Below are 20,579 nucleotides of genomic sequence, written 5' to 3'. Positions count from 1 at the left end.
AATCGATCAAGCCGTTTCGGAGGAGTATGGCAACGAAAACTGTGACACGAGAATTTTATATATTAGATAGATAAGAAGATATTATTATAAATGCGAAGTTTCTAAGGATGTGTGTGTGTTTGTTGCTCTTTCTCGCAAAAACTACTCAACCGATTGCAATGAAATTTGGTACGTAGATAGCTGGACAACTGGAATAACATATAGGCACTTTTTATCCCGATATTTTAACGGGATGGAGACTTACGCGGGTAAATCCGCGGGGCGCAGCTAGTTATATCTAAAGTCCAATTGATTAATGCCGTCCCAAAACTTATGAAACTTTCCACTTAGTTAGAGATCTCGTCTCAAGTTATTATCGACAGACATTATCGATATCAAATTAATGGATTTCAAGATTGTCGATATTCGATTTATCCAACGATAAATTTTAGAGAAGTCAAATAATTTCGTGATAAAATTCCGCACGAGCGTTCGCTGCGATTTATCGAATGCTTACAGGATATCGATTGTGAAATAAGCTGTATAACTATTAATACATTAGATTTAATAGTTAGATACTAAGATAATTTCATTAAATTCAGTGTTATTGGTTTATTTTCAAAAATTCAGTTATATGTAACTCTATATTCATTTTAAAATTATATTCGAATGGATAGTGATATGGATACACATAGTTCTAATTTTAAAAACAGTTTTTTGTATTAAATCGGCAAAAGCAGCCGCTGGGTCGTCTTTTTTAAGTAAAGATTTTTTTTTTCTTTATGTCATATTTCGGCAATGTAGCTGGTGGGTCGCTTGATGGTAAGCGATACCACCGCCCATGAACATTTGGAGAGGCATAAGGCCAATTGCACATTGACCTTACGTCTCTACAAATCGATTGCCGACTTTAAATTGGGAAAGGATTAAGAAAGGATTGACAAGAGGAATAAAGGAAAGGACTGGGAAGGGTTCGGGAAAAGGCCTTGATTTATGTCGGACGCCCCCCACTGCACTATGGTAGTATTGTTTAGTATTGTACAAACTAAACTGCACCGTATTCTGTTTTTTGTATAATACAATTAATTATCCAACCTGACACAAAAAAAATAATTGAACAATAAACCGACATCCTTTTACATATTACATTAACATCCGGTTATTTAAAAATTCGATTCAAATATTTGTGATGCATTCAATCAAATATGTAAATACTGAGGCCAACACTTTAACGTATTTAATCATACGTAATTATTGACTGTACAGGCTACAGAGTTGCATAATTCATTCGAAAAATGTTTATTTGAGACACATATTGGTAGGTACATAATAAAATGATAACAATATTTTCGTGTGTTATTATGCGTCATCTACACTATTTACGCTAATATTACAAAGAGTAAGAATTGAATTGTATTTTTGTGTGTTTGTTTGTAATGGATAAACTCAAAAACTACTGGACCGATTAAAAACTCTTTCACCATTAGAACTTCACTGAGTGACGTAGGCTATATGTGTACCACGGGCGAAGCCGGCGAAATGCTAGTCCTTACTAATATCATATAACAGTATGTTTTTTAACTATCCGATTTTCTTTCCCATTGCAACTTAGCTGTGTCAGTATACGGTTTTTTACACACACAGTGTCACAGGTCATGTCTCATGTCACACAGTGTCATGAGAATTTCCCTTCACTACGCAGGCGAAGTCGTGGTCATAAAGCTAGCTAGCAAATGAATTATTCCTATTTTATAACACTCTATTATTGGTATTACACACACGCACACAAAACACTACGGTCACACACGTTACGTGCCATACACACATAGTCACTTCTTAATTCCTTTTTGCTTTACATTTGTAATTATATTATTTCAGGAGGAACGTTAGCACCTAAAACAGAGAGATATAATAAATATTAGAAGCGATAAACCTTGTCCATTATTAGTTGCCAGAGTAATATATTTACTATAATTACATAAATGTTACCAGATGTCGTAAAAACGTAACAGATAAAAAAACTATTGTACTAAAATTTGAAATATTGACACAGACTTTTTATTGGAAATATTGCTAGCAATCAAACATGCAAATTTTTTGCCCGTCGCAGTTTATTTTCAGAGTAAAATGTGAAAAACAGAGACAAACAAAGCAACAGATGTAGTGATCGCATTTTTTAGTATCGCATTCATAGAGATTGAGAGATTTGCATATCGCATGAATGAATCTATGCATACGGACAAGTATACAAACACCTTTAGAAATTAAAGACGTTTTAAAGGATTTTAAACGCGATTTATTAATTATATTATTAACCCGACGGGTCTCCCCGTGACCACGCTCGATGTAAAGTGTTCGAAACGTCGGGTTCTCACCACTGAGCCACCACTGCATTAAAGCATTACATTAATTATATAAGTAAGCACTACAGTATTCGTAGTGCTACTATGTATATCTATGTGGTTTTAAATTAACCAAACACATCCCCCTTTTTTTAAGTGGGGAAATCTTGCATAGATACATAGATACCTACGACCCCCGGAGAAGAAGCCGTTGGTGATGTCGGATTCTTACCGACCCCACTGTGTTCTGCCGCCGCTTAAGTGAAGGGGCAATGGGAGCTGGTTACATTTCATCTACAACCCCCAACCTAACACATCCCCTACAATTTTTTCTGATTTCGGATACTTGGCATAAGCATCTAAATGACCGAGTCGACCGAAATTATACTATTTGCCTATGACATGTGTACATATAGAATCAATTTCGCTTTTAATAATTCTTTGCTACAAGAAATAACATACATTAACATATCAAGCGTACTTTTTCAGATTAATAATTTTATTAGGTTCATCATATATGAACAATGACACAGATATATAAAAGATAAATTGCAGACTTAAAACTACAAAACAATTATAACTATTTATAAAACTATAATGAACATTAGGCAATAAAGCATTAACCCAAAGTGTCTCTCCCCTAATTATATGAATAATATTTCTATGGATATCTGTATTTATATAGACATGATCTTAACATATTTTTTATGAAAGAAAGTACCTACAACATTCGTAAATTATATTCCAGAAGGTACTTATAATGACGTCACATCATACATGTGATTCTATTAAGAGCGCGAAATGACGTCGTAAAGTTTTTATAGCTAAAATACACCGTAGCGTGTCATTGAAACGTATAATGGATGCCGTGAAGTATACAACAAGGTAATGACTCTTTAATGTGATTAAATTATTTGCATATAGAAAGACGTGTTCGTCAACATTAAGGCATTATAGTTAATGATATCACTTGTTAATATTTTGTTTATCTATTCTAAGCTGAAGAGTTTGTTTGAACGCACTTATCTCAGGAACTACTGGATTGATTTAAAAAATTATTTAACTATTAGATATGTCTCGTACCTAACCTACCCACATCTTTGTGTATAAAGGCTTACCACGAGCGAAGCCAGGGCGGAACGCTAGTAATAAATAAACAATGTCATTTTATACAATCTTTTATATAGCAGTGACTTAGAGTTTAAGGCCTCAGATATGAAAAGGTCCACAGTAGACAAGCCTGGTATTTTTTTAATTGCTTTTATGAGCTAATGTTGATAAAGCTAATTAACTTTTCTTGCAACTCTAAGCTTTTTTAGCTTAATGAATTCAAATAAGTCATTCATTGATTTCTTAAGCGTGTTCAACAAATTAATAAATTTTGTTAAAACTATAGTAATTTGCGTAAAAAGTAGTTTTATTAACGCGTATGATTATTATATTATTAGGCTATTTTGTAACCTTACCTCGAGCAGTGCCGCGGGCTGAAGCTGGTATTACATAATATAATTGTTGACTAAACTTGATCATACAAGTATATACTGAGGCATTAGTCGTGAATTAAGAGTAAATACTGAATCGTGACTGTTGCTGCATTTAGCAGCTGTACTGAGCAATGTTAAGAAATAACTATTTGTTATTGTACTGTTATTATGGACTAATGATCCACTTTTATTTCTCAACCGAGAAAACCTTCAGTAAGGATTCAAGACTATACTTTTGTAATATTTAAATGTATACTAATATTTTAACGAAAATAGTTTGAGAAATTGTCAATTTGTGACGTTGACGAGGGTATCTCTAGATCCACTGAACCAATGTTAAAAATTCGTTATACCGATAGAAAGTCATATTATGTGTACCGAATGACATATTTTATTATGTTCTTAACTCGGGCCAACTGGGGCCATGATATATGAGCGCCTAGTCTATACTAATATGGTAAAGAGAAAACTTTTTTTTTGTTTGTTTGCATCATAAAGGCTCCGAAACTACTAGTCCGATTTTGAAATTTCTTTCACCAAAAGAAAGCTACATTATTCCCGAATGCTATAGCATACTTTTTACTCCGGAAACATACCACGGGCAAAGCCGGAGCAAACAGCTAGTACCTCATAAAGTAACAGACTGGTGGAATATGCTCAGTTTTGTTTGCTCGAAATGTATAAATTCCTGATTAAATCTTCTTTAATCTTAGTTCTAACTTGTATTGATCATTGTCGTAGAAATTGAGTCACGAAGGCTTATTTTATTTTAATGTGTTTCATTACAGATATACGAATTAAAAATAACCATGAGTTTATTTTTATAATTATATTTGGTGTAATTTAAATCAAATAGGTTGATTAATTATCCTTATAATATTTAACGTGAACGGATTATATTATTTTATTAATTTATTACTGATGATAATGTTCAAGGCAACTATCAGAAGTAATTTCCACGAAAAAACGTTACACGGCAAGCGGTATTAAGAATATTAATTATCTTAAATAAATGTTCTTAGATATAAAACATTCTTTACTTTCATTAAGAATTTAACCAAAAACACTATCATATTGTAAGAACTATACCTAACTGGCGGTCCTATAGCCTATAGCCTTCCTCAATAAATGGGCTATTTAACACTGAAATAATTTTTCAATTCGGACCACTTGATCCTGAGATTAGTGCATTCAAACAAACAAACTCTTCAGCTTTATAATATTAGTAAAGATTTTAATGGGACCACACGGAATGAACCAGATTTCAAATAAAAAAAGAGTCATCAAAATGGGTTAATTTCCTACCTATTAAAAAAAATTAGGTAATAAACACAGTTATACAGTTGCATTGAAAAGATTGGCCTCATTTTTGTAGTCGGTTAAAATAACAATAAAGCCTAATCATGTGAAAGATTTTACAACAAATTACTACGGAGCGCATGAGTTTCAAAGATTTTATGTTGAGAGTTTTCATGACAGTCTGAAGATTTTACGTTGGTCTTCCCAAGTCATCTACAACCAAGTTACTCAGAGATTTACACGGAAAACTTTTTATATATAGACGCAACCATTTCTTCTCCACTAATTTTATGAATAATTGCCATTGTCCTTAAACGCAAAAGTGCAGTATATCAAATTATGAAACCTGACATGGTAAATTCTCGCAACCCGCTTCCGTAAGCGCATCAGGAAAAAATGAATACTTAACTAGGTTATAAAAGTTGCTTAATAATACGCCATGTAGTAACGTGTTACGTTTTAAAAGTGCCGTCTGCGGCGGTTTTACTAATGGAATTTTAAAGCAGGCTACCAGGCTTTCAGTACTTTTTACTTAAAAACTAATCCGCCCCTTCACGCGCCATCGCTTTGATAGTGTGAAGATAAGTGAACTTTAAATGAAATTCAAATTCGATAATGCTTTTAGCATTCACGGAACAGTTTCACTGGCTCCTGAGGGTTTTTTATTTCTGAGTTTGGATTTCAATAAATGTAGTTATAAAACCAAAACACGCTTGTAAAAAACAAAAAAACACGCTTTAACGATATAATCAACAATACTGTCACACTTACAGATGCGTTATATGATACATATGATTTTATTCTGATGATCTTAATAAAATAAACTTATGTAATTGTCGTATTATCGTCGACATTTGTCGTGTACAAAGTTTGAATTTTATGTCTGTTTAAAGTGGGTAAAACTCGAATCTTAAAAGTCGGTTTTATACAAGCATATAGTAAAGAAAATAGATGAGTACAACATATGTAAAACGCAACGCAATGTGTATGCTATATGCTAGTATTGTCTGAAATCTGCCAGGAGGGATGCCCGGGAAGCAGCCCGTATTTCATATATCTATTGGAATAACCAAATCACTGCATAGTATACAACAAAGTTGCTTTCTCTATTCCTATGTCGCCTTGTCCCTATGTATGCTTCAAACTTTAAAACTACGCAACGGATTTTGGTGTATAACACAACAGTTTTTTTTTTAATAGATAGAGTGATTCAAGAGGATGGTCTTTCTGTCTATTTTATTAAGCTCCTCCAAATTTAACGCGTGCGAACCCGCGGGCAAAAACCAGTTCTTTCATAATCTAAACTAAATGAGGAAATAGCACGGTAAATAAAATCAGGTGAATATCTGAAATGGGTCAAAGATTAACCGTAATCTCGTCTCTAGCTCAGATTTCACTAATGTCCAACTGACCCGACCTTTGTAATCTGTCAGAGCGGAAGGGGCTAAATAAATTCCGATAATACTGTAATCCGGAAATCAAACATATTTGTAATTAGGATGAGACCACATTAAGGCTTTAATGTTATTTTCAGATTACTGAAAGTAGCGGAGATATATATTTTAAAGTGTCCCGTGTACCCAGCGAGGCATCGGGCAGAGGACATCTGTTTCACTGATCGATCGTCTTTATGGACGAGTAGGTGATCAGCCTTCTGTGTCCTGCCAGACCGAGACATTTTTTTGTGCGTCCCCACCGGGAATCGAACCCAGGAGCCCTCGGTTCTACGCTCACGCGTTAACCACTGTACCAATGAGGCGTTCATATCTTTTAATAATGAAGGCGAATTTAATTTGATATACTAACAACTGATTTCGTTATTTATAAATTAAATTATCAGGTGAGCAGCACCCATAATATTTATATTCAATTTTCTTTTTTTAATTATCTTGGTAATGGTTTAAATTATTTTATTTAAAGTAACTCAATTGTGTATTGTTCTACTAATTACATTAATCCCTAAGCTACCTTATTGGAAGATTAATTAATATTGACCCCGACTGATGATTACTGACTTTAATTTATGATAAAAAAATGAGAATTGGTAACGAAATTTGTTAAAATAATATTCGAAGGTTTTCCTTTTTCATATGATAACTCATACAAATTTATATTTATTACGAATTAAAATAAATACAAAGTACTGCATGTTAACTAAATGCAAATAAATATGTCGAATCACACTATCACACTAATATTATAAATGTGAAAGTTTGTTAGTTTAGATGTTTGTACGTCAATCACGCTGAAACTACTGAACGTATTTTGATGAACTTTGGTTTACAGACAGGGAAGAAGCTTTTTATACCCATTAAATGCTCCTTTGAGATAAAACATGATTCTTGATATCCGTCCGAGCGTCCAGTACGTAAATAAAACTCACAAACTCAACAACAACTCTCACAAACTAAAAATAATAAATCGACCGTCTTTATGTCTAATATAATAAATACTCAACTGATACACTTTAATAAAACTTATTGTATTCCGAAATATATTTATATTATTTTTGTCCTTAAATATACGAGTACTGTCCGGTAATAAATAGTTTCATATAGATCTGTTTGATACAAGATTAATTTTGCTGTGAGATTATTGTATTATTCTATATTGCGGGTAAATCCATTTTACAGAGTGCGTCATATAAAAAGCCAAATCTGTTCAGGAAATAAGACTTAAAACAAACAAGAAACACACACAGACTATCGCATGTAGGTGTGGATCAACAAAGAATTATCATCACATCGACAACATGCTTAATTGTCGAAGGTTCCAGGATATATGATTAATTCTACGCATCAACGTGAAATTTCATTTCATGAAACCCGAATATCTGATCGCGGTTGCAGCTGTTGGCAACATAAATATGTCAACGGATGATCATTCACAATGTGTTTTATTAGGTAATGATTAATTGGTTTCATTTGGTACCGCTCGCGAATCGATGATTAGGTTTAGGTGAGGCAGAATTTTGATGTGCTCATGTTATTTTAATACAGTAGAGTCTGAATTATATGAACCTCCAATTCCTACTAATATCATAAATGCGGAAGTAACTCTGCCTGTGTGTCTCTTCTTCACACGTATACCACTTAACCGATTTAGATTAAATTTAGCTCAAATATAGTTTGAGACCTTAGATAGGACAAAATACTGGTGTTATAGTTGAAATCGCACGGAAACAGAAACTATGCGAGTTTTTCTTATAATACACGAGTGAAACCACGGCCAGTAATCTAATTAAAAAATGCGCGTTCCAGACTATACAGCGTTTGCATACATATGAGTATTTTAATTTTATCTACATTAACGTCGCTGCAATTGATGAATTGTCCAAACAATTCAACGTTATGGGTCATCTGCCGTGACGTATTTAGCCAGGGTGTAAGCTATGGCCTGACGGCAAAACTGCTCAATTCTTAAAACACCACCATTTGAAAAATGATAACCATCTTCTCTATCATCTATTTGACCAGCACGAAAACTACGCGCTTACATAAGGCTCACTGGTGTCCATTTTATCCACAACGTCGTCCATAGTAATGGCGCTTGAATAAATTATAATAATGAAAGCCTATCCTTGGAGAGTCGTACGAAATATTTGCCCGCACATAATTCAACGTTAATAAGCTGTTACTCGGGACGCGTTATTTGAGCTCATCCTTGCTCCTTATTTTTGCTAAGAGTGGGAGAATTATATGAGCTAGGAGATGTTTAAAGGTCACCTTAATCTTCTCTTGAACTCGAGTAATTTATAAGATAACTAGCTGCACCCGGCAAACGCTGTTCTGCCTTACTCTTATCGTTTAGTGGTATGAAAAATAGATGTTAGCCGATTCTCAGACCTACCCAATATGCTTACCAAATTTCAGAGGAATCGGTCAAGCCGTTTCGGAGGAGTATAGAGACTAACATTGTGACACGAGAATTTTATATATAAGATATAATTATTAAACACAAACTGACCCATAATAAACATATTGATCGTATTTATATTGCTGTGGGAGTCGAGCACGCTTTGGCACGAATTGGGCTAGCTCGCACCGGGGAAGTACCACACTCCCACAGGAAACCGGCGTGAAATAATAGCTTGCTATTGTGTTTCGTACGGTGAGTGGGGGAGCTGGAGGCCTATATAATTTTCCTTGCCCGTCCCAGTCCCAGTTCGTTCCTCTCGTCAATCCTTTCTTAATCCCTTTCCAATTTAAAGTCGGCAATACAATTGTAGAGGTGTAAGTTCTGGAATTGACCTTACGCTTCTCCAAATGTTTATGGGCGGTGGTGGCGCTTACCATCAGGCGATCCACCAGTTCCATTATCGACAATGACATAAAAAAAATTCTTTCAGTCAATAGACAGCCGATAAACATCTTTTTAAATTGCGATAATATAATCAAGAAAGATTAAGACTTAGCCCAACATTTTGACAGCTCGAAGGGGTCGTGACTTATCGAGATCGGAAATTATGGAGATTCAAATGTCTTGAATTTATGTAGGAAACTTGATCTGCCGTGAGAAAATTAACGTATTTATTGGATACTAGTTGCGCCAAGCGGTTTCACCCGCGTTAGTCCGTATCCCGTAGAAATATCGGGATAAAAAGTTGCCTATACGTTATTTCAGTTGTCCAGCTATCTACGTGCCAAATTTCATTGCAATCGGTTCAGTAGTTTTTGCGTGAAAGAGTAACATACACACACACATCCTTACAAACTTTCGCATTTATAATATTAGTAGGATACGGCTTATTTTACATATAGTTCTTTATTTATTACGACTTACACTTCATTATTTAAATTCATTTCTACCATTTTAATTTTTAATTATAACTGTTATAATAGTTTCACCAAAGCTGTATAATATTTTATTCATCATGCAGTAAAAAAAGCATAAACCAATAGAAGTGTTTTATTAATTGCAATATCATCATTTAAATATTTTATCAACTCAATTTAGTTTATTTGTCTGCCTAAAACTCGAGAACTGTTCAGCATTCCAACTAGTTGATAATTTAGGTATAAAATAGTAATAAATCGAAAAAGAAATTATGGTTCCCCTTGTCGTTTCTACATAAAACGAAAACAATTGATTTTGTATCTTTACGGATGTTATCACGATTTTCCTAAACATTTCACAGCCTACAACCCTTCAACCTTCAACCTAGTTTTACTACTTTCACTCCTATCTCCTTGAGTTAAAGATGAGAATTCGACAGCAAGAGTTATATATAACTTGACAAATAGTGATTTAGGGACGATCCTTTGTTGAAACTGCGTTCCTTTAAAGGGGTAAAGGTACTGGCGTTTATGGGAGGTAAAAGTGACCGCAATTAGTAACTCGAATTTAAAGACGAAGGTACTGTTGAAGTTTATGTTACAAATGGGATTTCACCCTTATGCTTAATTAGTTATATTGTGCAATGTGATAGTTTGATGAGAAAATTCCAGTGCTTCATTATCTGCGTAAATATTCCGTTTAATTGGCTATAGTATAATTATGATACGTAATAGGAGCTTAAAAGCGTCTGGCGAAGTTGTGTTCCTAGGAAATTATCTAGCAACGTTCAATATTATTTTATAATGATATTTTCATACATCCAGATTTCTGTCGTAGTTACGATACTAGATTATAGCAAACGGCTGCTACCGTATGGTCAACGGTTATTTCCATTTTTTGTCCAAGTGGGGAAATCTTGCGTAAATACCCACGGCTCCTTCCCCGGGTGCCGGATTCCTACCGACTAAAACGCCACTGCGTCCCATCGTGCCGCTTTATTAAAGAGGCCACGGGAGCTGGTCATTCTACCGCTACGAAGGAGTTACATTGGAAAGATCAGATGTTTCACATCGATAATAAGCCTATGACTGTCTAACCTCCTACCTATCTACAAGATACAAAATATCATATCATAATATCGCTCTGATGCGACGTGAAAAAATCATTAATCGTAAACGTAGATGCGATAGTACACACACTTTCGCATCTATTTTTTTAATAAAGCTTTATATACGCAACCTTAGATTCTTTCTTTACATTATTAATTCATTTCAGTTATCGTTTTTTTGCAACTAAATAAATCTTGAAGGGTTTTATTAATTGTATAACAATTATTGTTTTGACATAATTCATAAGTCACCGTCTTATTTCTGTTATACCAGGCATCATCTAATTGAACCACTTCCTATCAATTATCGACACTGTAAATAGCTTCCACAAAATCTCTTTGAATCTTTTCGCATTTAAAGGAAGTGAAGATGAAGTCAATATGAAAAAATTCGAGCCAACATTTTTAATTGCTCTTTTGTTAACGGCGTTTTAATTGGTGGAGCGATAAATCGTTTCATCAATTATTAAAACTACCTACTGTATAAGAAATTAAGGGCTTCTTAATTAAGTACCTTATTTTATTTTGTTTATTTAAATACAGAATTTATATACTTCTTTTGTTCGTTATTTCTGATTAAAAATAAATTGATAGTAACAATGCCCTATGAAATTAATCATTGCCTTATTATTATAATATTATATATTATACTCCGTGTGCTCTTTCTTCATTTTTCTTATAGTACGTTTAATGTAAAAATTTAGTAAATATAGAAAAAAATATAAACTAGACCGGATTTGTGTCTCAAACATAAACATATACAAGAACAATTGTGTGCGATAGGATTGAAATTTTTTCGTACCACAGACATCCTATAAAATCCTATCCTATCCTACTAATATTATAAACGCGAAAGTTTGTAAGGATTTGTGTGTGTTTGTTGCTCTTTCACGCAAAAACTACTGAACCAATTGCAATGAAATTTGGTACGTAGATAGCTGGACAACTGGAATAACATATAGGCATCTTTTTATCCCGATATTCCTACGGGATACGGACATACGCGCGTGAAACCGCGGGTTGCAGCTAGTCTATGATAATTGCAAAACATCAAGACTAAATCCAATATAACATCTGCAATTTAATCACACAGAACTCCGAGGTCGCCATGCCGAGATTCATTCTCAATTACAGCCGTATGTAGACCTCGAACGCAAACAACGGTCAAAAACAAAACTCGTCCTATAAGCGGTCATTTGTACTAGCAATTTATCTTTGCGATTATGGATATGTAACTTCTGGATGTGGGAAAACGAAACTTATTTTTGTAAGTTTCTGGAGGATTATATGGAAAGAACTCACATTAGAATGACATCAACATAAAACAGTAACGATTTGTGAAAATATGTAAATACGTGGATATGGAAAAGCGAATGCTTATTTGAGATATATTTTGGAGGATGACTTACTCGTATATCCTACTGATATTATAAACGCGAAAGTTTGTAAGAATGTGTAGATGTTTGTTACTCTTTCGCGTAAAAATCTCTGTTGCGATCGTATGCAATTTGGTACAGAGATAGTTTATAGTCTGGATTAATATATTAGCTACATTTTAGTCGAGTACCATGCGAGTGAAGCCTCACATCGAAATCTTCATGATGTACCTACGTTAGGTACGTATTTACAAATCGTATATATACATAGAGTACACAGTTAAAGATCAAATACTTCTTCCATTATTAGGCCTCATTACAGAAAGTGCATAAATTTGTTCAAGTAGACAACAAATTCAAACAAAGAAACGAAATCAATTTAACAATATTAATGAGGACACTAAGGATATCATCATCTGACGATCCTTACTATCCTTATATTATGCCCCCGCTGCTGGGATGTGGGCCTCCTATAAGGATTTTGGTCATACTCCACCACGCTAGCCAAGTGCTGTTTGGCAGATGTCACAAGTCGCCGACCTTTGGACTTTTGACTTCTTGGACATCCCAGCTTCGTCACCCTATTTCCTTCACTGAGGATAAAAGAGAGCATTATATGATTGTTTTTATAAACAACTTATTTATTACTATATGGAATATCCAGCATCCTACATCTCTGTTGGCAAAGTTTCCATCTCAGCGTCGGTCACGTTATGCAATGGGTAGCTTGTCATTGCATGTCACATCCCGTGGTCATTTGTCATTACTGTACGCTGGATATTTCGTATTTTTGCTAGCAAACATGTTATTTGCAGTGATGAATTTGAATGATTTTTCATCAAAACGATACGGCCTATTCTGGTAAACGTTTCTGTCTCAGGTTTTCGTGACCTCTTGGGATTTTTATTCGTTGTTATTTTGGCCTTTTGATCCGTCTCTATTATCTTTGACATGTTCATGACATGATCAAGTTGACAGTCGAATAAATTATATAGAAATTTCGTAAATAACAGACAAAGCATATTGGAATAATATGAAATGCAACATGATGGCACTAATTAGTGAAGAAATTATTTAATTTACTCATAGATCTAGACATTTTTAGAATCCATATCTTCGAAATAGAAGAGTAAAAGAAAAAAATACTTCAAAGGAGTAATAATAAATGTTTTCCAGTAGTTGTTGATAAGCAGTACTTAATAAATCATTCAGATATTCTATTAACGTAATTTTTAAACATATAAAAATACAAATAATTCAATTTAAAACAATTTTTCATCGACGCTTTACTATACGCATTAACTCAAACTAATGTTGGATCACACGGGCTACATAGCCTACCTTAGAAGCCTTGTTAATGGTGTTTGAATGTTAAATGATCGTTGCACCAGCTTGCTAATACCAACTAATGCTTGTAGGCTTGTCTGAGCGGGCGACCCGCAGCACTCGCTCCAAATCCTCTCATTAGACGCGTGTGGACGAAGCATTACGGTTAGGCTAAGTTATTTTATCAGTTTGATGTACGGATTTCTATCTAGAAATACATCTATATATGGTATATCGTCGACATAGATTTATTGTATACTAGCTGTTTACCCGGTTCATCCCGTGGTACATATATAGCTTTATATACAGTTGTAGCTTCCTAATGAGGAAAGAGTTTATGGAATCGGTTCAGTGGTCTTTGCGTGAAAACGTAACAAACATACAAAAGTACAAAAGTTTATAATATTAAGTGTAGAAATTTTAGATTAGATGTAAGTGAGAAGAATTTACCGAATAAGATATGACTACAATCAGCATCAGAATATATTACAATAGCAATAATAAATATATATCGACTACCAAGTCGCAGATACAATATGAAATTACATAAAATGAAAAATTAAAATTAAAATTACATTTCCTACGCTACATATAAATCATTTATCTTCAACATATTAAATTTTGTATTACAGGATGTGTAACAAGGCTGTATTGAAGTAAAAGTAAAATCAGTTAATCATTAATAAAAATTCCAATTTATTTCGCAAAATATAGTCAATATATTACCTAGTAATTTCGAATAAAATTGAAGGAGGTTGGATTTCTGAAGACGATGTTTCACATTTTATACGTACTATGTTCATTACAGTCCACGTAACGTTACACGTGGGCTGTAATGAAAATCGGAATATTACGCGATTTCTATGAAAAACCTCATACAATTTCTTACTCGTTACTTTTAATACGTTTATAGTTTCCTTGAAAACGCTTTGTATATATATCAGTAAGATTGGTATGTGTTTGATATGACAGGGTGCAAAACAGTAATTGTTTAGGTTATGCTCTTTTGTTGTAGCTAACATCTGAAACGCGTTGAACAATTTATGGAATACTAGCTGCGCCCCGCAGTTTCAATCGCGTAAGTCCGTATCCCGTAGGAATATCGGGATAAAAAGTTGCCTATATGTTATTCCAGTTGTCCAGCTGTCTACGTACCAAATTTCATTGCAACCGGTTCAGTAGATTTTGCGTGAATGCAACAAACACACACATATCCTTACAAACTTTCGCATTTATAATATTAGTAGGAAGTATGATATGGCTAGTAGGATTAATAGAATAGGATTAATGTTTACTATTTGAAGCGAATGAGATGTTCCAGTTCGTATTGAAGAAAAATCGAATTTACCATATATGATTGCTTAATACGCTTCAAACATATCTGATGGCGAGGAATTAGACCGGCTCCTTGCTTAGACCGGCTGACACCAGTAAATTTAATTTTTAACAGTAAATTTACACTTAACATATCTAATTTATCTACCTACATGGAAAAAATTTTATAAAGAGTAGGATTTTTTATGAATAGAACAGAAAAAAATCGCCCGTTCTTCGCCGTATTATGGCATCACTCTCTCGGCTAACCATGAACCCACCTCGAAATCGAATTTCTTCTATTCTTTATATATACCCATCACTTTAACCCAACCCAATTGAATATAAATATTCTCCTCTGTATCGTCCTACACATACAGTTTGGCGATATAAATAGTATTTTTATATCATTATTTAGGTCTACGTTACCTATTTTGATTAATTACCTATGGAACTCTCTGGAACAAAATTGTAGCAGAAATTAATAAACTATTTATCAGGCTTATTGGTTCATTTATTTAATTTGTGGACTTTTACACAACTACTAATCTAAACAATTAAATATTTTACAAAACTATTAAATTAAATGATTTCTGCTCAAAATGAAGTGAAATTCAAATACAATTGATTGTATATATTCAAATTATGATGCAAACGAAAAGAAATTATTATTCGCAGAAAAAACACGCTTTGAATATTCATGTAATTCAATAAGAATCATTTTCCAACATTAATATTTACAAAAACATTTAATCTTATACTTTGTTATGGTCTTCTCTTAATGAATTCCGTTTTGTGCTGAAAGCTGCCTGGAAGGAATCGATTTATTATGTTGAGTCGTAAATGGTGCTAATTTTTACAAAGGTTAGGTATCATTTCTTATCTATACTCATGTTATAAAACGGAAACTTATATTTTTTTATGATTGTAACGTTTTCACGCAAAATCGACTGAAGCGATTTCAAAAATTTTTTTACTATTAGAAAGCTGCAACTTTACTGAGTTACATGGGCTTTATTGGGTATATATACCACCAGGACGAACAGCTAGACCAAGATAGCATAAAACCAAATAGCGTATCATTAATCAACCTTATCTTTTTATTTCATTCAATAGTTTAATAGTGTGCTCTGAATTTTTTATTAAATTTTGTCGCAATTCCAACATTTATGAGACTTCTTGGTCTAACGTAATATTTCACGTTAGTGTTGGATAGTGTTCGTTTATTTAAGCAGTATACGAAGAAATTATTTCCAGATATTCGGCTACTAGCATTTTGTAATAACTATCTTATTAACACGACACAAATTAAAAATAGTAACTTTAAAGCCCAAGAAGTTAGCGGGTTAATATTTGTTTACCGACAAACTAAAAAGGCAAACTCCGTTTTTGATGTAACAAACTTTAAATCTCCAATTGTTCAAACTTAATTATATGTATGTCCTTTCTCACAAATTATCTCGCACCAAATTTTATGCAAATCGGTTCAGTGAGTCGAGAATAAGAGACAGATGTACAGTCTTACTGTCTGACAGATGTAAGAAAGCAGTGGTGGCTCAGTGATGAGAACCTCGGACTTCAAAATCGATAAGTCGGGGTTCGAGACCGAGCGGAGCGTGCAGGAAATAAATTGATTTTTCAATATATCTGCACATGTGGATAGCATCACCACTGCTTAAAACGGTGAAGGAAAACATCTTGAGGAAACCGGCATGTCCAAGAATCAAAAGTTCGACGACATGTGACATCTGCCAACCCGCACTTGGCCAGCGTGGTGGATTATGGCCTGAACCCTCATAGGAGGCCTGTGTCCCAGCAGTGGGAACGTATATGGGCTGATGATGATGTACAGTCTTACGTATTTGTGATACATCATCACACACAAACTAATAAAGATTTACCAACTCCAAATAATTCACATGTGAGATAGACATTGAAGCGAAAGTTCAGTAGAACAACACTTCCACGGCTGGCCTGCAGAGCACCCATCCACATGCAATACCCGATGGGCCAAATACCGTTTACAGCTGTACCGGGCTTGCCATATATTATCCTTGCTAGTGATGTTCGTACACGATGTCTTAACTAGATTTATGGTTTCACCTCCTAGATGTGTTCTGTTTATCTGTCAGTTAAAATGCTAAATAATGTGTGTATCCTATCCTATTAATATTATGAATGCGAAAGTTTGTGAGGATGGATGCATGTATGTGTGTTGCTATTTCACGCAAAAACTACTGAACCGATTGCAATGATATTTGGTACGTAGATAGCTGGACAACTGGAATGACACATAGAAAGTTTTTATCCCGATATTAATACGGGATACAGACTTACGCGGGTGAAACAGTGGGGATAAGCTAGTAATTTTATAATGGAGTTATCAGTGGCTTTGTTTGTGAGTTATTGGATCCTATATTCAAATATAGAACGTATTTTATTTCTCTTTAGCGTGGTTACTAACTTATGAAATGTTGGTTCTTTTAATATTATAAAAGCGAAAGCGATACTTTCATTACAAAGAAATGTAATTTGATTTCTATGTTAAAGTTAATAACACTCATATTACGTGAAATGACGTAAAAATAAAGTTATTTCTCCAATGCCTTTTCTCGTTTTGTTGATTCAGAAATGATATAAATAGCTTCTATTTCAAAACACATATACTCATTAAACATTAAACATCCACGTTCCTACCAACTCTAGCTTCCAATATCAATATAAATCACAAACGTGTTCAAATAATATATCAGCAAGCATCAACACAAGGTATTGTGCACTGGATATCGCAATCCTGTGCAAGCCAAAACACCCCATAAAACAAATAGCATAACAAACATTATCGTTCCCACATAAACGATATCGCATCACTACCAAACGGAAACTATTCAACTATTTCAACTGTCAAGTTGCGGTTCCGTCTTGACGTAACCGTACATCTACTGAATATCCACTTCAATCTTATAACTTGCTTTGTTTCACTCATTTGAACGTGTTGAAGTGAGAGAGGTAGATGGAAGTTGGCGAGTTGACAGCGCAAAGTTGATTCTTTCTATTCTTTGCTCTCTTATTTGGCGACAATGCGTTGTTAGTGAACTCGCTTTTACGCGTCGAGGAAAATACAGTTATTTATCACGTTATGTGAATAGATTTGGGAGCGAAACTGGGTTGAAATTTGAATCCTACAAATGTTATATTCTATGCGATATCGCATAGGTATTTCATAGGTATTTTTGTTATTTACGGTGAAAATATTTCACTAAAATTAATTATTATGTGAGGAATATAATGGAATCAAACATGTTATGATTAGCATAAGATAAAAATTAAACTGGCTAGATGAATTTTAAATTAATACGTTACTTTTATTTTTTATGATACAATTGTAACTAACATGTATCGAAGCCAGTTTTTTAATTTTGTACTTTGTGACGTCATGCGCAGCAACCTCAGAAAGAACTCGACAGACTTAAAAACATTCTTTTACTGTTGCATTGGCCCATGATACCCAAGTGCAAGGCTATGTATGTACGACGAGCGAAACCGGGGCGAACAGCCAGTCATTAATAAAACTGAGATAATTCTTCTATCTCCTCCCTCCATATATAAAGAACAGACGACAACGAGAGATACTAGAAGTATTCAATTCACATTTAAAAGCAAATATGCTATGGATACATTTTTCCTCTGCCCCCTCAGTATCTAGTTTCTTGTTTGATTACAATTACTGTAAAGCAATTTAGCAATCAACCTGTCGCTAGACCAACGAAGAGTATGTTTACCTATCCTTCGTTCACAAGGCAAACCTTTTCAGAGCACACAAACCTCTATGCGTCGTGTATTTTCCACGAATACATTTACGCAACCACGCTCTACGCTTCAATGTACATTTTATATACCATCCCAGGTTACTTTATGTTTAAATGATACTCAAATTTTATTAATGAAAGATTTATTAAATGGAGTTATTTTCAGGTGACTATAATATAGGTATTTTAACACATCCTTACTCTTTTGTAAGTATTAACAGATTTCATCTATGATTGTTTTAATAAAATTTTCCTCCCCTTTTCTCAATAAACCAACGGGATTAAAATTTTACCATCTAAAATAAGGTAAAAATTAAGTAATTACATCATCTCTCATGTTATATTATTAGGTTTATAAATTTAATCAGAAACTCCGGGCAACCTCGACGCAGATAATTCTTGACGTATCTACCGTATCTATAAAATTCAATTCCAGAGAAGAATAAGTACCAGAGATTACGGTGAATTCTGATTTAAAAATTTCCGTTAAAATTTTCCTCAGACGTCGTATGCTCTGTGACAGCCGACATGCTTCGACTTACGTGGAGGCGTTCAAATATTTATGTTAGCTTCGAGTGTAATACGGCAGTAATGACGAATCAACTCATATATGAGTAAACTTATTTACTTTGAGCATAAAGTATACACTATAAAAAGGTTTGTGGATTTTGCCGCGTACGGCTACGGGAAACATATGTACTCATGTAAACCTATCATTTTAATCATAAAGTATACATTATAAAAAGGTCTGTGGGGTTTAGTTCGGCAGTGGTGAACAGAGACTCTTACGTGATTTTTTCGATTCTTCTCATAAGTATTGCATACTCATACAAAATACTCAGCATTGTAAAATTACTTCAAAAGTACATTTTGCACTGCGATTTACCTGTGCATTATTGTTGAGAAAGAGCGAAAATAGATAAAAACAGTTTTGACACTTTGATGCTTCACTACATGCCATTGTTCCTTGCAGCTAATATCGATGCAAAATTCTGTTAGTTCTTGAAACGTATCCTTATATAATAATTTAGAATATAATAACGTTTACTGATCTCAAAAGCAGTGTGTCGCTCGGTGACAGACACATTAGAAAGCCGCAATCTGCCACCGCGTAGGGTCTGCTAAGGAGCCGATCGTTCGCGCTCCCCAATGCCTCGGCGATATATCGAAGCCGGATTAGTTATTTGAGATTCTCATTTTACCCGTGGATAATTTGATTGGGGCTTACGTTCATTGGTCGCATCGATTCTTTCACTGTTAAAACACGAATGTACGCTTGACGTACGTAGTTCCATGATTATGTTCCGTTTTCGTTTTATGATTACAGATCATTTGATTTATAGGCCTCATTACATCTTAATCTGATATATTTGATCTTTGAATGCGGTTTTGACGTGACAACGTCTTAAATTAGGTTGCGGCTCGGAGTCACTCATGAAAAAGTGTAACGCCCGGTAACGTTACGATGAGTCACTGAACTATGATCGGTCCGCCGCGCAGCGCAGCACTATAAGTATATAGAGAACTAGCAAACCCGGCGAACTCCGTTTCGCCACCAGATGGCTGTATGTGAAAAATGATTTTCACACTTTTCTGTTGAAATTTTTCCTGAATGTTCTTTGCTATAAACCTCACGGAGCTCGAGACCTTTCCAACGAATGCAAAACCATGGAAATCGGTTCGTGCGTTCTGGAGTTATAGCGTCAGGAAGGAAAACCCGACTTATTTTTATATAGTAGATTAGGCGCATTGAATCGGCGCGTGCT

Source organism: Zerene cesonia, chromosome 18 (genome assembly GCF_012273895.1).
Source record: "Zerene cesonia ecotype Mississippi chromosome 18, Zerene_cesonia_1.1, whole genome shotgun sequence".
NCBI classification, from domain to species: Eukaryota; Metazoa; Arthropoda; class Insecta; order Lepidoptera; family Pieridae; genus Zerene; species Zerene cesonia.
The sequence above is the reverse complement of the archived record's forward strand: the minus strand, read 5'-3'. Positions refer to the sequence as shown.